Here is a 17,584-nt window from a genome sequence, read left to right on the forward strand (position 1 = left end):
GCAAAGAAATGGGGAAAGGGGTGAAACAGAACTAAAGAAGAGAAGGGAGAATGAAGAAGAGGAATGACTGCTGAGGTGAGTTTATTTTAGTGAATATTTTTACCAAAAGCAATACATCAGAGCTTGTGATTTTGTTAACTATCTTGCCTAGACCTTAAAACTTAAATTTTAATATATTCTGAATCCAATATGTAACAAATATATTCTTATCACTGCCTCATCATGTTTCAATATTCTCTCATAGGTCCAAAAGCTTTTTTTCTGAGGAAACTTGTCCATCAATTTTAAATAAATTTGTAAAACGTGAAGTACTCCATAGGACATAAGTCAGTAGGGGTTAGGGAAATGTGTACCAGGGCCTTTAATTTCTTTGTTGCTAAATGAACAGTAATGTCAAGACACAAGATTGTTCAGAGGCTGAAAGTGAAAAACACAAGGAGCCATCACTTCAGTTGGAAAGGTTCTTGGTAATGCAATAGATAAACAGGTACAAAGACTATGACAATCTTTTGCATCAGGCACTCAGAAAAATGATTTTAAGAGTGAATACTGCTCACGACAGAAAAGTGGGCAGGTTAGTTCTTTTGTTCTATAATATCTATATATCTGCTTCCAGCACAGGCATTATTCCTGTTCGTCTTTTGGTTCTGAGTTCACTAGGCAAGATAATACCAATGAGTTAACCCACGAGTCTCGCAGGTGTGGATTATGCAGCTTTTTATGAATTCTCCAACTAAAAACTTTTCTGGAGGTGTTCTTCTACGAAATTACATTGTCTCCCTCTAGTGACTGCTTCTGTCTCTTATCTCAGTGTTGACATGAAGTTTTCAGGGACTGGGCATCTTTTGTTTTGCAGTCAAATCCAAAGCCTGGATTTGCATGGATACATCAGCATATTGGCACATCAGAGAAAACCATTTAGGCTGTGATAATCGCAACATTTGTTTAAAAATGTGAGTTTAGCACATAATTCTATTTTTGTTTATTTCTTAACAAACAGCATATTTCATACAACAGAAGATAAGTATACTATATGTATTTCACTGTGGACTGAACCAAATTAAGTAAATGGCTGTGAATTACATTTCTGGTAGCTGAGCTTCACAGTTGAGTAAGTTTTGTTTAGTAGATTGTGGGCTAGAAAGTAGACTGGCTAAGAAAAATAATCTTCCACTCTGTTCTTCAGTCTGGTAATAGCAAAACCAATATAGTATAAAGGATAGGTCATATGCAACTGTAAGAATGTTACCACTATTGCACCACAGTTTTGATTTTTGCAGACATAATTTTCTTCCTGTAGGCTGAATGTGCATGCTCCTGATTCAAACAGATAGAAGCAGAAAAGCAGAACATCTCTAATGGTGATAGACATGGTGGAGATTTGTTTCAAAGACAGGGGAGACTTTCTGTGTCAGCTAAGTTTAGGCCCTAGAAATATCAAAGTGAAGGCTTGGTTGTTCTCTTAAGTCCATTGTGATAGCTGCTATGTATGTACCCCGTAATGGGAAGTTAGCGGAGCGGGTGCTGTTTACAGCTATTTGGGGCTTGACCTGATATGGAATTAATGTACACGTTCTCAAAATCACACAGAGTGAATACAGAATAATGACACAGTGTTTGTTCGGCTTACATGGATGTAACTGAGTGACAGCAAAGAATTGTGGATGACAATGAAGACATTAAAAGGGAACAATCCCTCAGGTGTGCTCCTGTTAAAAAGTCAACTCAGGGTGCTCCAGCCTTGTAGCAGCAGCCAGGGTGGAGAAGACATGCAGCTGTAACCTCAATAGCATGGTAGAATGTGTGCTGCTAACTCCCTGTGCATTTCCCCATGTTTAACCTATGCCCAGCACTCAAAACCTAAGTAGCTCCAATGAGCAGAAGCGATGAGCAGTGTTCATGAGCTGACCTTTTTGAATTCAGGTGTGTGCAAAAACAAACAAGAAAATGAAGAACAAGGCAGGAAGCGCTGGGTTATCCCATTGTGTGTTGTTGTGATCTCCGGTGAGAGATTACTTCAGGGTATTGAAAAAGGAGAAAAGTAAATGTCAGATATTGAGAAAAATATCTTTGCCTTATCTTTTGAAAGTTCATTTCAGTGAAAGCAGTCGTGAACTGAAAAACATTAGGATCAACGGATAGTCCAATTGTCAGAGGTCTCATTGACCACATTCTCCTCTGAGTTGCAGTGGCCACAAGCCTGCAGTGACTCCCAGTGCTGGGTGTGTACTGCAGCGTGAAAACAGAGTTCGAGTGACTGCTTTAGCTCCTTTTGTAGTGTTTATACTGTGTTTTAAGAAGCATATGGATCTTGAATCACTAAGTGAAAAGAAATTAAACAAAAATAATTTGACCTGTATTACCCAATACTATCTTCATTTTACCCTTTTTTGGTTCTTTTTTTCTATTTGGCTGTCTTGCACATGGTCTCACCAGAAAGCTGTGTTAGAAGGCAGTTTTGCCTTCCTTTGTTAGACTGTTTGTGTACTTACTTTGCAATATGTGTCGATACAATGCAGCATCATGTACTTCTTCCTTCTTCTGCCACCTAGGTGCTTCTGGCAGAACATGTTCAAATCTGGTGGCGTGCAATGGCATTTTTCAGGTGATTTAAATAAAGATGTTAAACATTGTTCATGTATCTTTTCTTTCAGAACAAGATTACAAAAAAACCCTAACATGAGAGAGCATTTTTTCTGCAAGCTTCTGATTTGTGTACGTTAGCAGTTGGAAGTAAACACAACTTATCTTTCTAACATATATCCAAATCTGAACATTTGGAGGTGGAGTAGTGGTTTTGAACCAGTTTGTGATCTTATTTGTGGAAATGCGGTTCTGAAAAATGTCTCACTAAAGTAACAGGGATTAAGGCTGAGGCAGAGTGCTACCCAGACTGATCTGTAGGTTAAGTACATTTGTCCATGTCTGCTGAACCTCGTATCATGGATGGAGGTCCAGATGGGGTGCACTCTAATTCGATCCCTGTACATACATCCATGTGTTTTTTTTCTCAGGTTCCCCAGTTCAGGTATACCTACTGTGAGTAGCAAAAAATAATCACAAGTTGCTGTCTCATAGCAGTTTCATGGGGAAAGTACTCTGCCAAAAAGTAGCATTGTCACAGTTTCACAGGTGAGAAACCAGGCAGAGCAGAGATAGGCCAGTGAGAAGACAGGCTGGCCTGGGTTTCACTGAGCCAAACAAGAGAATCACTCTCCAGTCCTAATGTGTTGTCTATGTTTTCCTATGTAAAGATGCTGGCAGTGCCTTTTGCACTATACAGGGTCTGATGTACCCATCTGAAAAGCTTCACATCTGCTCATTGATAATTTAAGCAATCTCTTGACAGAAGCCAGAAGCCAACTCTGAAGTTACATAGGCCAGTGCTGTCCAGCTGCCTTGTCCTGCTGGACCACATCAGCATGCTGGATCGGCTTCTGGAGCAAGAACTTTTCCTTTTATCAGGAATCATACAAGAAGTTGCAGAGTTCATTCCATTTTCCCTGACACCTTGGGGCTCAGTTTGCAGGTCTGTGCTGCAGCGCAGTTTCCCACCAACTAAACCAGGGCCTAATCCCTCTGCAAGCATCTATACAGTCTATGTAGTCCTCAGCTTCTCTTCTTTGTTAATTTTTCTGACAGGTTTAAGTGGTGCTTCTGACTCTACATGAAAAACAGTTTATCTCCAATAAAAGAAAATCTAGTAGTTGCAGCACCAGATTGAGACTCAGGAGTCCTCAATTATGTTTCTGCAAGTGCCACCGGGCATGCTTAATGATCTTGAACATGCCACTTCACCTCCCTGTGCTGCCATTTCTCCTTTTGTGGAGACCTTAGTTATGAAGTACTTCGATCTGGCAACATTAAATGCTATAAAAGAATGAGACATTCCTAATTTAAGTAAGAAAGCATTTTACCTTGGCATACCAAGGCCTTAAGCCTCGCTGTGTCTTAATTTGCAGCTGGCAACCTGAATGGCTGATTCAGGCTCTTTGGAGCTCATAGTTAATTACAAGGCAGATTAGGGTTCTGCTGAGGCAGGTTGTCACTTCTGCTACACAGAGACTTAATTCTGCATAAGCAAACCTCAGTCTTTACTAGCACAGGAATCTTCCTCATGTTTAGGGAGAAATGACAATCCTTCATCTTTCCTCTGTAATAATCACCCTATCAGAATAATGATGGCTTTTCCCTTCCTAAGAATACCTCCACCAGGGATTAATAATTCATCTCCCAGTGCCTGTCTGTTTAGCTAGAACGGGAATTATGAAGCTGGTTTCCCGCATCCTCAACAAGAGGTTGCAGAATATCAGCTTCAAAAGTGCACGTAACGCTTTTCAGCTCCCATTCCTCTGCTGAGAATCCAGCTTGCCCCATTTGTCAGCAGGTCTGGATTTAAAAAGTGCTTGTCCAGAGCTGACTTGAGAGGGCACCTTCCCTAAACTGGGACAAATACTCTATTGACAGAGACCTGTAGGATTTCAGAGGTAAAGATGATGGCAATAAGTAAAATTGCTCAACAGTTTCAAGCACCCGTCTTTCAAGTGCCCCTTCTCTGTTGGGCACTTTGTCCCTCTCTTTTCCCTGGCCTTCTTCAGATCTGTGTCCTCATCACTTGTGTTTCCAATGAGCAACCTTTGCTTTCTCCTTAATCCCTGAGCAGAGGCACCAAGGGCACGGCTCAGCAGCCCGAGGAAGGGCAGGAGCTGGAGGGTTTCTTGTGCCTCTCTGACTTGGGGCAGCCAGAGGAAGCAACTGAGCTGGAGATTGGCTTAGTCCCTGTCACTCGGTGGGAAAGCGTGGTCAGTGCCTCGCTGAGGATGGTGAGTGTGTAAGCAGGGAAGCTGCGATGTGCTGAAGTTAATTTATAATACTTGGAAAATTCTCTTTTAGCCCCTAGTGAGTTTTTGCCAACTGTAAATGAACTCTGCTTTTTTAGTGCTGTGGCTTACAACACTTGAGCGGTTAGATTTTCCTGGCAGTGATCAGGACATGCTGCTGACACCAGCATGACCCCCTCTGTCATACTTCATTTTTTCGCTACCAACACTTCCCCTTAATTCCTTGAAACAGCTGGATCACTGTGACTTAAAATCAACAACAAGAGACAACTCAAAGCAAGCCTCCAGCTTGGAAAATTTTGGTATAAATGTTAAATCTTACTAAATCATAAGCATCTGAAAACAAGACATTTGAGCCTGGCGACATTAGCTACAGGAAGGACTACCAGGCACAACGATGACATTGAGTTTCAGTGCCCAATTCATACTTAAAAATAGAAATTTCAATGAACTTGTGCTAAAAAAGAAATCAATCGGCCTGTTCATTACAACAGTTGGAGAAAACAGCTGGGGCAGAATGAATTGGGCGAGACCAAAGGAGGATGTTAAGCCTGACAGCTCAGTACTAGTTCTCAGTTTTTGGATCCTTGCTGGGTGATCTTTTCACAGAGAAGAGTTTCATTTGAAAAACAACATATTAAAATGGATGAGAAATGGGGCTGGCCGTTTTCTATCAGGGAGTGTGTTCCTGGATATGCAAGTTGAACCAGATGCAGATAACTGATTAGAAAGACCTCTGGCCAAAACCTCGTTATTATCTGAGCACAAGGAGAATAAATTAAGCTTCCTCAGGCAGCTATAGTAAATATGAATTTATGCATAGATTAATGAACTAATGATTTATGCAGCTGCCCTTTACCTGTAATCCTTTTCTCTGAGATTAACTCTACTTTCCAAGGACTCAGCACATCGAAACAGTCTCTCTTCATTACTAATTTTAGGTTATTTTCTGTTTCTTTCATAACAAACTCTTTCTCCACATTTAAAAAGTCAATATTCAGTTTGTCACATTCAAATGTTTAAAATTCAGTGCTTTGCAATGTACAGGGTTCAAAGTATAATTCAATACCACCAAACCAGGAATATTCTCGGTTTCTTTCTGTAATACGTAGCACATATTTCTAGCTCTAAAAATGTAAGTGTACATCTTAAAGTCAGCACTTTTTCATGCGTGAAAAAACTGGTTCTGTTTCCTTTGTTTCCCAGTAGCCCCTGAAGGGTAGATGTGGAAAGTAAAGGGTGGTTATGCCCAAAATATCCAGTGTCAGGGACACTGCTGTCTGTGCAAACTGGCCTCCCCAAACTCCGTGCTCCTGGTCGGGCATCTCTGAACAGCAGGGCAGAGCTGGCACTGTGGGTTTGCAAGTGGGCTGAGGTACGATTTCTCCTCAGCATCAGTCTGGCCCAGTGTCATTCACAAAAGTATAGTAAACAACCAGTGGATATTTTGGTTTCCATCACTGAGATTTCCTCTGCTCAACACCCTTCTTTGACATTTTGTGCAGCTGGTACAGCATGACCTGAGAAAAATAAAATAATTAGCTTTCTAGGCAGAGAGATAAAAAATTGCTTCAACAATAATTTTAAAACATTCTTAGCTCCTTGCATTTTGATTTGGTCCGTCTTTTTTGTGGATTCCAGGTTGGTAGTATCCAAAACATATGAAACGGGTTGAGAATCATGGCAGTGTGATGTAGCAAGGCACTTTGATGCTACATGGCACTTGGCTAGCACTGAGATGAGAACACCATGTAAGTACTCGGAAGGAGTACATGAAAGTTTTATTGGCACTAATTTGAGATGACCTGCATACTATATTTCTCTTGGTGTGCTATACCAAGTGAGATCCAATAAAATCTCTATATCCTACTATCCCCTCAAGCCTTGGATACATATTTTCAGTTAAAGGTGAGGAACTAAGTGTCAGTAGCATAAACGGAGCAAGGGTCACATTGCTAAGTATTCTTAAGATGCTGATTTATTCTCTCCTTCTGTCCATATTTCTTCTCTGATTTTAGCCTGAAGAGTGTTTACCCAACAGACATTTTCTCTATAATGAAGGTTCAGTGAGACTGGGCTTCACATCTCTGACCTGCAATTCCTCTGCTACACAACGGGTCATATTAGGTTTGTTCTTATCGTTCTGGGGAGCAATAACGCAGTAAAAAGCACGTTTGAATAAGCAGAGCTTTGCACAGGGTGGGTCAGGAGGCCAGATCGTACAGTTTAGCTTCTGCGAGGAATGTTTTTGGGAATGCAGATTCAGAAGGGATAGCCATAGCCGCCGCAAACCGTTCCGAGGGCTGCTAATTGAGCTATGTGAATGGCTTTTGCAGTATACTGCAAACATCCAGGCATTGCGGGGCACAAAATATTTGCCAGCACTTCTGATAAAGTCAGGAGCAAAATATAAGCAAAGCAGGTGTAATGTGGCTAATAAAAAGAGCACAGTATCACACTAGGTCCCTGCCGTAGCAAGGGATGAGTTAATGACACTTGAAACCCACAGAGATGGGCAACTCCACATGCTACAAAGAAAGAGAAAAACCTTATAGTATAAAAACCTTTTTAGATTTCCTTTTTGTTTTTGTTTTTAATATTAAAATATCTTCTATTTTACCTACATCTAAATAGATCCATTATTTATGTTTTTCGGCATTTGACCTAATCCCTCAGGAAAGCTTTGGCCAGTTGATGGCTGGTCCTGTTAATGTTGCAGCCACCAGGGGACACCTCAGAGCTGGCCTAAAACATCAGGGCTGAAAAACAACACTGCTTAAGAAAAGCCTTCAGGCTTCCTGAATTTCAGTCAACCCTTTAAATTGTCCTCCTTTTTTTTTATTTATGGTAACTTTGATAAAAAGGGATTCAACAGGAATTGCTTCTAGTGTCTTATTGATTAAGGCAAAATTTATGCTATGTTTAGGGCAAAATAATGATTTGGCTCATCATTAAACACAAGGTTTTATCATGATAAAGACTGATTGGGTCAGTCAGGAGGGGTTATAACACAATCATTGTAAGTGATACAAGATTTTCCTTATGCTCTGTTTATTCAGTCCATGGACCAATGCTGAAAGTTGCATTTTCATGCCTTCAGAGCAGTCAAATATTGGTGAAACAAAACAGGCAAATTTTCATGTCTTTGCAGCATATAAATGTGTAATCAATTTGTTGTTCTCTCCTGAGTTGGGAATACAGTTGTATGCATTTATGTGCAGAGAAAACAATTCCAACAAGCATAAACATACTTAAATCATGTAAATGACAAATTATTGCCAGTTTTATTTAAGACTGGTCCTTTAGTTTTCCTCTGGCTTTTGGGTTAAAACAAGAAAAGTAGAAATTAAAAAAGAAAAAAAAAAAGGAACGTAGGTTAATTCAGATTAGAAAGAGGATGCATTTCTCGGACTGAGAATTTTTAACTTTTTAAGCACTTTTTAGAAGCTTAGAGGATTTTTATTCTGCATTGCATGTGAGGACTAGGCAGAAAACATTTAAAGACAACATATGCATTGGAAATTATAAGAAAGTACATAGGTATAATCTCCTAAAGCCTATAGTTTTGAGACATTTTGGAGCATGCATGAATGAGGTTAATGAGGTAAATCCACATCACCTGCTGAGGTTTGCTGGCAGATGTGGCTCAAGGATCGCGTGGTATGCTGAGGAGCTTTCATGAGCACTGAGGTCTGCATCGTCTCTCTGAAGTTGGCGGTGTTTTGATTTCAACTATATTTACCCATGTAAATAATTTACTATGCATGTCTGTTTTGTTTTTTGCTTTGTTTTGTTTTGTTTTCTACCTCAGAGTTTTGAGCAAAGTTTTATCATTAATCGGTCAAGTTCTCTAAGGGACTTCCAGCTCCTTCAGGCCTGTGCAAGAAGTGGGTATACTAGACCTCACTGGGGGAAACTCTCAATATGAAACCTTTAGGGTAGCTTAAAGGGAGGATTTGGAGGTTTTGCTCCTCCCTCTTGAACCCACCACCAGATTGCTTTTTAAGGGGATATATTCTGTTGCTTTGCAAAAAATTGTCTTGCTGGCCATATTTATTTCCTCCACACTCACAATGATAATGTTACCTGGGTGTAAGCCAAGGACCTGAGCTGCTGCCTGATGAAGCTGATGGGAAGCCCCTGTCAGCTGAACTGGCTTCTCATCAGGCTCTCATGGCTCTGCAGCACCACCACCATGGCTGGACTTCCTATGGGCAGGACTTGGCTTCACTCCTATTTCAGCAATGAAGACAATAATCTTTCATTTTTTTTTTTCTTGTGTTAAGCATATAATCCTCAGACAACTAAATAGATGTCAGTATGGCCTCATGTCATCCCATTTCCATAACATACACAGAGGTTGTAATTGTATTTAATATTCAGATGTATTTAACTATTGAGAGCAAGCTAATTGGCACAACATATGCCTGGGGGACTTTTCAATGTTGTGAAGTCATAATGTATTAAATGACAAAAGTAACAGCATTTGGCGTGCTTTTAAAAATCTGAAACATGATTTACATTTGATTGGTCAAAGCAACCAAGGGCAAGTCAAGTGAACAGGTCATAAATCTGCAAAATTTATAATTGCCAAGTAATTTTATTCACAGATTGCCCCACCAATGTCAATAGTTTTGCTGCTTGGAAAGCAGCGTCTGTCACAGCAGAGTCACCTGTGAGTTCAGTGCTGCAGCTCCTTGTAGTGACAAGAGGCAGGACCTCGGTCCTGTGGTGCCATCCGAGGATGCAGGGAGCTGCGATGGGGTTCATTTGGCTTTGCAGCTGAAGACATACATCCATTCATATATAGAAAGAAACATTTCAGCATTTCAGTTCACAATAAAGAGTCAGGTCAACTTCTTACCTCATAGTGAAAAGTCTGGCCAGAGATGAATGGGTAACCAAGACAACTTTCCAGATTTTAAGACAAATATTTTGTCTTGATACTCTACTGCTGCATACCAAGGATCAAATAAAAGCTAAGTGACCGTAATCTCTGCTCACCTCTCCTTCTCTTAATCTCTAAACACTGCTTCTCTGAGTAGATCAACTGCAGAGCTGCCGTGCGGAAAAAGGCAGATGCCTCTCCTGTGCTTTTACCTCCTCAATACGCAGCTGTTCAGCAAGAGATCTATGGTGCCTTTGCTTGAAAAAGAAACCATTATTTTGGTGCTTTAGGCATCCAGATTAGATATGCAGTTCACATATTTTTATGTTTTACCTCCCTGAATTAGTGTATCACGTACCTGCAGAAAGGGAGTCAGCAAAGTAATATTCAGATTGATATGTATGAGCTTTAGGTGGATGGCAACATCGAAATGCCTGATGCTGAGCCACTAGTTCTGCTGGCTGTGGTCACATATGGGATCCTTATCAGAAAACCAGTGTCAAGTGAAATTGTAGTGAACGTTATCAAAACTGCTGTCATTTTCAAGCAGCAAGATCTTTGGCTGATTTCTGCCAGTGTTCTCTCATGAAGATCACTCAGCTGGATGCAGAACAAATCAAACAGTACTAAAAATCATTGGAAAAGATACATCTTGCACAGAAGAGCACCTACAGTCATTTGGGAGTGGCAATTACTTGACACATGATTGCCTTTCAGGTTAAAATGGTTTATTTCTAACTAAAGATTTTCTCCGCATATTGAGTTAATGTAGCTGCATTGTGTTTGTACAAAAACCTACAATGATTGTGTTTTTCCTACCAAACTGCTGCTATCGCTTCTGATGTCAGTTTGATTAGCCTACCTGCTTGTTTGAAGTAGTGTCAAAGATTTCTAGTCTTGAACATCATTATAAATAGCCTAAAATTTTTGTTAGTGATATTTAACAAATGCTGAGCATCTAATATGGTACATCCTTTCTTCTTTCAGTACACATTTTTCAGCACTCCATCCTTTTCTCCTGTGTTGCTCAGCTTTTGGCTCCATTTCACTCTTCTGGCTGAGAGTGCTCTCTGCTTTCCTTGTGTTCAGTCTCTGAGCAATCAAACTGTCCACAAACACACTCTTCTTCAGAGCCAGGTTGGGGCTGGTCTCTGCTGTGGCAGTAAGGAAAGGTTTGGTTTCAATGGGGCAGAAATATTCCTTGGAGCGAAGTGTCCATTTGTTTTACCAGAGTACAACATAGGCCAAGATTAAGAGCATTTTGTTGAATTTGGGCCACAGAAATCAATGGAGATTTTGTGGAAAATGCAGTATCATGCATTTTGCCAATTCTGGCTCTGTAGAAAAATGTTTCTGAAAAAAAATTGACAGAGTCCCCACAACCTTCATAGCCATAGCCTGATAAACTAAGACAAGGACCTTCTGCATGAGATCTCCTTACTTCTTGAAAAGGGTATAAAGCTACTGGAGAGTGTCCAAAAGAGGACCATAAAGTTGGTGAAGGTGTCAGAGGGGAAGCCATATGAGGAGCGGCTAAAGTCACTTGGTTTGTTCAGCCTGGAGGAGACTGAGGGGAGACCTCATGGTGGCTACAGCTTCCTCACAAGGGGAGGAGGAGGGGTAGGCGCTGAGCTCTTCTCTCTGGTGACCAATGTCAGAACCTGAGGGAATGTCAGGAAGATGTGCCAGGGGAGGTTTAGGTTGGACATGAGGAAATGTTCTTCCCCCAGAGGGTGGTGGAGCACTGGAACAGGCTCCCCAGGGAGGTGTCAGGGCCCCGAGCCTGGCAGTGTTCAAGAAGAGACTGGACAAGCCCTCAGACACATGGTGTGAACTGTGGGGTTGTCCTGTGCAGGGACAGGAGTTGGACTCGATGATCCTTGTGGGTCTCTTCCAACACAGGACATTCTATGGTTCTATGAAGTAGTATTGCCTCATCCCTTCTCAGGTAGATGCCATGTCAGACACCTGTTATACTGCAGGGCAGCCCTCTAAGGCAAACATCCTTACTCCAGGCAGGTCTGTCCCCTGAGAGGCATGTGGCTGTTTGGTTTGTTTTTAAATTAAGTTTTTTTGCTGTTTATTCCCCAGTCAGCCAGATTTTTGTAGTAACCCCCATCACAGCAGACTCTGAGCCTGCAGGCTGTGCTCAGCACCTCGTGCTGCGGGAGTGCTCGGCGATGGGGAGGGAGGATGCAGATGCCTGGATTTGGGAAGGACTGTGTTGCCTCTGGGCTTTCAGCTTTAGCTGATGGTGCTATGTCACTGCTGCAGAGGGAGACGTGGATAAGGACAAGTGTTGGGAACCATACCCCAACCCAGCCCTGCTCAGAGCCCCTTTCCCTGCTGCAGCCAACCGGGAGAAGGAGGCTTTGTTGTCAGTACTGACAAGCTTCATCCTGAGTTTATTGATCTGGGCTTATCTGGGAATTAAGAACCTCCATTAGGTATTCACTGCTAGCACGGGGCTTGCCGTGATATTTTAGACCAAGCCCTCTTTAGAGATTTACTGCTTACTTCCTGCTTTTCTGAGTTCCCTTTGATGCAGGGAGAAGAAACTGCAACCTTTCAAACTTCTTAATGACAACAGGGTTAGCTGGTTGCAGGTATTCATGTGACAGGCCTACAGGCTGCCAGCGAATGCACAGATATGTAATGTCTGCAGAACTGGCTCCGTAGCAGGCCTGGCAGCCCAGTTTAGGAGCACTAAAACATCTCTCTGCGATTCTCAGTAAACACAATGAAATAATTAGAAAGTATTGTGGGGTTTGGTTGGTTGGTTGTGGGGTTTTTTTGGGTTTTGCGTGGTGTTTTGTTTGGTTGGTTGGTTTTTGTTTTTTGTTTTCCTAAGCAGTAGTTTTGAAAGTATTCACTGCCTTGTGGAGCAGAAAAGCTATCTTTTAATTCAAGAATCATGAGAGAGAAATAAAATAAAATAAAATAAAATAAAATAAAATAAACTCTGGGACAATGAACTTGTGATATGTCACTGAGTGATCGGTGACAGGCCATCTAAGGAGAGAGAAGTCAAGATGAGTATGAGGTGCTGCAGAGCACCCAAAGGCTTGCATTGCTGCAAATAGCAGCAGGGGCAGCAGGGGATAAAAGGGGACGTGATGCTGTGTTTGCTGTAAGCAGCTAGAATGGGAACTTAAAAGGTTGCTTGCTGCTAGGAAATTTGGTGGAGCATGTACCAATGTTATTAAGCATATTGCAATTCTTCTGCTCGTTCCTCACAGGTCCTGGCTTGTCTGACTCCCCATCGCACCGCAGGACACACTCAGACACCCTGCCTGGGTGTCCACGGCATGGCCGGTGCAGCCTCTGGAACTGCCTCTCATCTGCTCTGTGGTGATGTCTCTTTTCACAGAAGGGTGAAAGGGAAGGACAGAGGGACAGTTTTTACTAAATGTGATAAGAATTTATGAGATGTGTGGATGTGCTTACTCTAATGAAGGCAGCACAGGTGAGGCAGCAGTGTGCCGAGTGGTGTTACCAGCAGAGCCTCTCTCTTGCTGCTGTGTGATTACTTTGCCGTGGGTTTGCTGCCTTCCTATCATATCCCTGCTTGGTTTTATGTCTTGCAAAAGTATTGGTGTCTTTGTGTATCTAAGTGCTTAAAAGAGTGAATTCCTTACCTGGGAATTTGTTCACCTCAAGATTTAATGAGCATGTACCCAAATGTGGTGTGTAGTGAGTTGTGAGTAGTGACTCCAACCTCTGGACATTGTCTTTATTGTGTGTATAAGCAAAGAACATATTCAGCGAACAGCCAAGTCAGGGAGAATAATTATATAGCGCTTCTTATTTAAGCCAGAAGTGCTTTCTGTTGGGAAATACCAAGTGTAAAACTTCAGAGAAACAAAATGTAATCAGTAATGTGTGCTTCAGGGTGAATGCTGCACAACCTGTGACCACTGAATGGCATGACAAATCTATGGACTGCCTCATCGTGCTTTAGTAATAAATGCTACTGGGATAGAAAAATTATGTGAAGTTACCTTTCCTAGATAAAAGAATTTTATATGTAAAATGCACTAAAAAAAGAAAGTAAAATTAAAGAAACATAAAAATCTAAGAGATTAATTTGCTTTAGACTTTTATCCAAGTCCTTTTACGCTCTCCAAGGACAAGGTTAAAACAAAGCAAAAGCTAAAGGTAAAAATTGCTATTACAAGTCAATATAGAGAAGTGATTACATGTCTTCAGGGAAAGAGGATCTTAAACATCTTGGTGTATTTTCCTGCTTGATCACAAGATCCATTCATGCTGATGTCCTAAAGCAACGCTTTCAGAGTCTGTATTGTCAGAAATTGCATGCATCTGTGCACATAGTGGTGATGTCTGATCTCACCATCCACTTCTGGCATCTCTCAAAAGACTGCCTAGACATATCAATACAGCTGATCAGAGCTGCTGCACTTCAATGCTCAAAGTGATATGTGTGATTGGATGCTGAATCCGTCCTGATGCATGTGATCGGGTACTGAATCCTTACTGATGCTTCCCACCTCCAGCTGCCAAGAGCCACAACTGAGCCCTAATGGAGGCCGATGGATGCAAACACTGTGAAGAGTGATGGCAGAGCCTGGTGCCAGTGGGAAGTCATGCAGGGCCTCGCCAGCAGCATGTGATGTGCCCAGAGACTGAGGGGTGACCTCATTAATGTTTATAAATATGTAAAGGGTGAGTGTCACGAGGGCAGAGTCAGGCTCTTCTCGGTGACAACCAATGGTAAGACGAGGGGCAATGGGTTCAAACTGGAACACAGGAGGCTCCACTTAAATATGAGAAGAAACTTCTTCATGGTGAGTGTGACAGAGCACCGGACCACGCTGCCCAGGGGGGTTGTGTAGTCTCCTTTGGAGACATTCAAAATGCGCCTGGACGCCTTCCTGTGTAGCCTCATCTAGGTGTTCCTGCTCTGGCAGGGGGATTGGACTAGATGATCTTTCAAGGTCCCTTTCAATCTCTAACACTCTGTGATTCTGTGATTCTGTGACTGGAGCACATAGAGAGGGCAGGGGGGATGAGGATGGGCAGTGAGGGGAGTCTTGGCACACAATGGACTGTCTCACCCAGCGGAGCCAGGGAAGATGAACATCCCCCGCAGCCACTTCTTGCACTTGCCACTCACAAATCTGCATCAGGCCAGAAATGATTGGGTGAAAGCACAAACATGGCATAACTGTACAATAGCACCTGCTATTCCTTTAATTATGAATTATGCAATATTGCTTTTAGGAAAAATTACTTTTTCACTATAGAAAACGCAGAAAACAGCAACAATGCAGATAAGGACGATTCACTGCAATATTCCTCAGCAGTTGCAGTCAGATGATATTTCTCAGCTGTCAGTAAGTATTTGAACACAGCAAGAAGCTAGAATGGCACACATATGGCACAGCACTTTTTTTGTCCTTCTGAAGGATTTGCTACAGGTGCCACAGATGCACTTGAATTTACCTTATCCTCCCTTTAGTTTGATGTATGCAGAACAGCAAAACAAATCAGGGCAACATGACCTCAGAAGTTTGTTCCTCAGAATGAAAGTGTTTAATTAACCATAAGCTCTAAAAGGATTTTAGAAAGAAATCCACATACAGTAATAGTAAAAGGGCATTCTGACCATTTTGCCTTTTAAATTAATTTCCACATGGGGAGAGAGCAAGGGAAGGAGGACGAGAAAGGGGGAGCCCTTTAGAAACAGGAGGAGGAATAAAGATGCATCCTGATCATATGCCAGGAAACCTCGTGTGTTGGTGTGTGTCAAAACAGACTGGCATGGAAATCAGAAATATGAGAGTTTATTCCTGCCACGTCTGCGGACGTGGCAAATTGTCAGATTAAGAATACTTTTAAACACTTTAAACTATAATATCTAAGGTACTTCCCTCTTTTTGTATTCCTCTGATTCTACCACCCAACACTCCAATAGATTCTCCTGATGTCCATAAAAATCACAGATTTTCTTTGTAGATGGCCCAATGTGTGTGCATTGTTGAAAAAGAGCACAGTTCAGCAAGGGGTGCATGTAACACTTTAAATTGCTCAAAACAAGACCCCTGTCCACTGACTGTCTAAGAAAAGTCTAGTAGCTGATTGCAAAACGTAACAAGGTTATTTGTGCCTCTTTGTGCTTCGCTGCCATGCTGACTTCCATTGGGACATGGTACTTGAAATTGTGAGCTGGTAAAACCTAAGCTGCCTTGGTGAAGCACAGAGCTGCCTCAAACTGAAACCAAGGGAATAAAAAAAAATCTGTGGTGCTTAATTGGTTCTTGGTACCTTTCAGAAGCAGGTTCTGAGCGCTTCCCTCGGCCCATTAAGGCCTCTTTTTTTCAATTAAAAGAGTGCCATGCTGCAAGCATGAAAAGCAGCTGGCATTGGCGGGGCTGCTTTTGATGCAGCTGCTGCTCCTTGTTCTCTTCTATTTGGTTTCACTCCCAGGGCAGCTTGTCTTCGCTTGGGAGGCCTGCCATACCCACTGCTACAGAAAAGGGAAAATGTAACATAAGTAAAAGTGGCTGGGGAGAGAAAAGAAAATCCTCCAGCAACCCTCTAAAAACCTGTATCATGCTTCTTGGGACAAAGTCAACCCCAGTCATTACCTTGTTTTGCGCAATGGCCCTCTTGTTTTTTACAGCATTTACTTTTGCTAGAGTCAGTGTTTGCTTTTTGCAAGGGGATGGTGAACCCAAAGCCAGGAAGAACACATAACAATATTGCAGTCCTTGAATGGTGAAAGAGAGAGGACCTTGCATCACAGCTCTGGGCCCACTGAGGGCATGGAAACCCCCAAAATCCCACCATTCAGGAAAGGAGGCTCTATACAGAAATGCACCATAATACTGCAATCAGAGGTGGTAATTAGCAGATTAAAAAAATAATATCTGTAAGCCTTAGGAAACACATAAACTTAAGCAATGCAAGTGACAGTTTGTTCATAACCTCTTCCTTCACTCATCTTCCCTTAAGCCAGTCTCTTTTCACAACATGCGTCTGAGGTACCTCGCCCCAAAACCTCTGAAAGCAAGTGAGTACGTACAACTTACACTGAGTTTCAAGGTCTTTAGAAGGATCATGAAAGTGCCCTTTTGGGGCAGGAACGGATTAGCAGATATAGGAGGCAAGATGCCTCTTTAAGGGAAGACAACATTTAAATATCTGTCTACCAAGATATGCTTCCCAGCTCTTAATTTGGATATTAAAGAGCATCATAGACATGACAGAGATTCTGTCAGCCTTTTAAATTTCTGCCCAGAGACTTGCTATCTACTGTTGCTGCACATAGCATTACTAAAGTAAATGGAAAAGACCAGGAAGAATGAATTTCCTGTGATATAAATTCCTTCCTTTCAGCCTCTTGGAACCAGCTTATTTGGTTGACGGTCAGCACAGGCCACAGGAGACAACATATTAGCAATCTTCCCCTCCAGTTCCCATGTCCTGTGTTTGGTCTGTGTTTCACATAGGTCTCTCCCAGCACAGCAGGCATCCCTGAGGGGAATGCATAATAGTTTATCTGTGGATAAAGGAAGGGAGCAGAGAAGGGATGCATATTACACCAGTGACTAGGGATTACATATATATATATATATATATATGTGTATATATATATATACACACATATGTATATATATCTTTCATTAAAAAAGCAGACAACCCAATGACTTTGTTGCATCAACCTAGCAGATGCTTTCCCAGGTCATGCAAAAGGGTGCTTGGAGGTCAGCACAGTGCTGGAACAGGAAGAGGAGCCTTTTATATCTTGAGAAGGGCAGAAGTCACACTGAACACATTCAGAATGTTGTCTCCTCTGCATAAAATACTCTTTCCCAATATCAGCTAGAGA

The sequence above is a fragment of the Nesoenas mayeri genome, assembly GCF_963082525.1.
Source record: "Nesoenas mayeri genome assembly, chromosome: 1".
Classification (NCBI taxonomy): Eukaryota; Metazoa; Chordata; class Aves; order Columbiformes; family Columbidae; genus Nesoenas; species Nesoenas mayeri.